Raw genomic sequence first — 3,656 nt, 5'->3', positions numbered from 1 at the left:
AATATTTCGGCAGTGGACTTCCAACGGGCAACGGCTTATTGCTCCATGCCTCATGGAGCTGCTCACGAGGGAGCAGTAACTGCTGCGCAGAAGCAAACCCATTTCTGACGTTCTGCGCAAGACGTCACTGAGGAACAGCTCTTGGCGCGCGCGAAGTGTACATCTGAGCTTTTTGTTGTCGTGGTTCGTCCGTGTGTTTCGTGCGTGTTGTCGTTTCCGTTTGGTTATGTTTGTGCAGTGAGTGTTTGTCCGAAGTATTTGAGTGTGTGGAAGCAATGCCAGGTTGTGCTGTTGTTGGCTGTAACTCTCACAATCGCAATACAAAAGGGACTGAAATAGTGTTGCATTGTTTCCCACGTGATGAAAGTCTGCAAAAGGTTTGGCTTTCAAAATGCTTTAGGAAAGATCCTGTGAACGTAGGGAACGCTAGAATATGCTCTCGTCATTTCAAGGAAACGGATTATATCCGGGACTTACGTTCAGAACTGTTAAATTTACCGCGGAAACTAATCCTTAAGAGTGATGCGTATCCGTCTTGTAATTTGCCTTGTGGTAGTAGCGCCAATGATAACACACCGATTGCAATAGAATAGTGGTGGGCAGGAAATCGCGTATCTGTTAGAAATCACAGTGACTGAGAAGTCACAGATATCACAGTAGCAACTTTACATAATCTAACTGCGATTTCAGTCACAGTTAGCAGTCGCAAGTAGTATTTCACATTCAAAGACGTGAGCCATCTATTGGTCGAATTTAGCACTGCTTTCTGCGATTTCAGTGACAAGTCGCAACTAAGAGTCGCATGTAGCAACTAAAAAGCTCGGTTAACAGTGGCATCTGTTGGCCAAAGTTCGTACTACGTCCATCTCTGAGGTACGCTATGGAGTCCAACTGCGATTTCCGTGACAAGTCGCAACTAAGAGTCGCAAGTAGCAACTAAAAAGCGCAGTTAGCACTGCCATCTGTTGAGCAAAGTTCATACTACGCTATTCGCTACCGAGAAACTGCGATTTCTGTGACAAATCGCAACTAAGAGTCGCAAGTAGCAACTAAAAGCGCAGTTAACATTCTTTTCCTAGTGCCATCTGTTGACCGACGTACGTACTTCGTTATGAGAGCCTTGTGCCTCACGAGATCGGTGTGCTGTGTGTGCATATGAAGGACTTATTTCATTAGTGGTACTAGTCCATTTTTGTTCATTTTGAGATACAGAGCCGTAAAGTAAAATGAGCGCTGAAAAATCTGCAATTGAGATACCAGAAATATTCAAGCATATGGCTTCTTGCTAGAGATGAACCTTTATTTATGTTTGTTTGGATCATTAATTTCAGAAGCATTATAGACAGAAAAGTGGAGGTAATGGACTACTACCACTATTGAAATAAGCCCTTCACATTATATGACGACATGCACATTCAGCATCAATTATGGTTGGTCAAACACAGCTGTGACTCTGAAAGTATTATATTAATAAGAAGCAACATTGCCTTTTTTTCCTGAAAATATCAAGTAACGTAACAAATGTGTTTGATTCTGCTTCCAAAATGACAGTTTTGCTTAATACTCCACATGCCTACAGGACTTTGCGATGTTAACACAGAGGAACTCAGACATCTGTATAAGTGTAGTGAAATGAAAACAGTATTATTGGGTCATATGAATGCCTCACTTTTGTTCCGACACAGTTCAAGACTCGGGATAAAAGCTTTACACCTGGTGTTCTACATGGCAACTTCACACACAAGAACTTTTTGCCGACACTACTACCACTTACATAAGTAAGCTTTTCCTGTGTTACTTTCAAGTAATGCACTTAAGCTATTCCTGATTTAAATGGAAGATCTGTACTTCCCACTTTCATATCAACAGCCTCAAAATGCATATTGTAGACTTTGGGATATGTTACAGGTCAGTGTCACACCAAGATTGTGGAGAAGGGGGGGGGGGGCATGTCACTCTCCAACTAGTGTTTACCAGTAAATAAGTGGCGGAAAATTACGGGTATAGGACGGCTTAAACATGTGGAAAATGAGATTTTCATTATTCACTCACTGTATTTAACATTTATTATTCCTTTAAAATCGCACAACTTCAATAAAACACAGTTTAATCACTCATATGCACACTTATTTCACAATTATGTCACTTTTAAACTGCAAAATCTTCTAAGAGCTGTCTTGAATCTTCACGAGTCTCTCTCAACAGCCTTGATGTGGATAGATACGTACAGCAACCAGTAATCAGAGTCAGAACTGTGTCTGCAAAACCACAAGGATTATTAAACAATTTTTGCTGTCACTAATTACAAGCAATATAATTGACAGAGTAGAGTGCTAAAATTTGCTCTAACGAAAGCCACTCAATGGGGTATATTTCACATTTGCAAGAACGATCTCACTGAAGTAATTTAGTCCATCGAAACACTTAGAAACTAACCTCTCGTCTGACGAAAACGGTCTAAAGACGCAGTGGCAATTTCTCCAGATCTGTTGACAATGATATTTTGAGTTATCACTTTACTGAGTGACTGAAATGTAGTTCGCGTACCTGTGAACATAACAATATGTTAGAATTCATTTTATAAACACGAACTATTACGCTACTGTATGGCTACTTACACATTAATTACACTATTAATATTTTCACAGTTGTTTCTTTAATACAAAATTAAAGCCAACGGAAGAACAAACGTAAAACATACTTACCAATGACAGGTTTGTTGAGATGCAATTTTCTGTGTGGACAGATGTAACTTTTTCATACGGTGGTGAGTCGCAGAAATCGCAGGAGTCACAGAAATCGCAGAAGTAGCAGAAATCGCAGGTAGCAGAAGTCGCAGAAGTAGCAGATATCGCAGTGGTAGAGTGCGGAGGGATACAAGAGCTGGATTCCTTAACTGCGATTCTTAACTGCGACAAATCACAGTTAAGAATAACAGATACTGAAAAGTAGCATTCACAGAAATCACTGATATCGGAAAATCGCAGTTTAGCCCATCACTACAATAGAAGAAAGGAAAGAACGTTTTAACAAACGTGAAATTCGTAGAAGAAGCCTAGAGACTTTAAAGAAGCTCTCACCATTGAAGAGGAATGTTGACAAGTATACATTTACAGATGACGTTCTTTGTAGTGATCCACATAAAGTCACTTTACAGAATTCTGTAGCGTCACTACAGAGGAGAAATGCTCATCTAAGGAACATGTGCATGAAATTGCGAGCACATAATAAAGATCTTGGAGGTCAGCTGTCCCCAATGAAACGATGTCTGCACAAAGAAGAATTTAATAAAAAGGAACTTGTGTCTCGTGAAACTAATCAAATACTGGGCAAAATATTTTCACCCAATCAAATTATAAGTTTGTTGTATGGTTCAAAACGGGTTCGATGGGGCAAAGAGGACATTTGTAAGTCTATTACTTTATGTGCTCTTTCGCAGAAGAGTTACAATTTCCTTAGAGAAAAACTCGGATATCCTCTACCTGCAGTGTCAACATTGCATTCTTGGATTAATCGCAGTTTCAGTTGCCAACCAGGAATTTTGAAGGATGTTTTAGTGATGATGAAAATGCAGGCTGCAACACTGACAGGGAACGTATTTGTGTTTTGTCATTTGGTGAAATGAACATTGACAGTAGAATTTGTTACGATCAGCA

General features: G+C 39.8%; 1 long non-coding RNA gene across 1 annotated transcript; it reads right to left on the bottom strand.

The window, feature by feature from the left end:
• Positions 1–2,079: 2,079 nt before the first annotated feature.
• Positions 2,080–2,814, bottom strand: LOC126195441 (uncharacterized). Its single transcript, XR_007538607.1, has 3 exons — positions 2,706–2,814; positions 2,437–2,547; positions 2,080–2,258 (listed from the first exon to the last, which is right to left on the bottom strand). It is a non-coding gene; the product is annotated as an uncharacterized LOC126195441 (long non-coding RNA).
• Positions 2,815–3,656: the final 842 nt, after the last annotated feature.

This window comes from Schistocerca nitens, chromosome 7 (assembly GCF_023898315.1).
Source record: "Schistocerca nitens isolate TAMUIC-IGC-003100 chromosome 7, iqSchNite1.1, whole genome shotgun sequence".
NCBI classification, from domain to species: domain Eukaryota; kingdom Metazoa; phylum Arthropoda; class Insecta; order Orthoptera; family Acrididae; genus Schistocerca; species Schistocerca nitens.
Note: the sequence above shows the minus strand (reverse complement) of the source record. Positions and strands in the feature narration are given on the sequence as shown.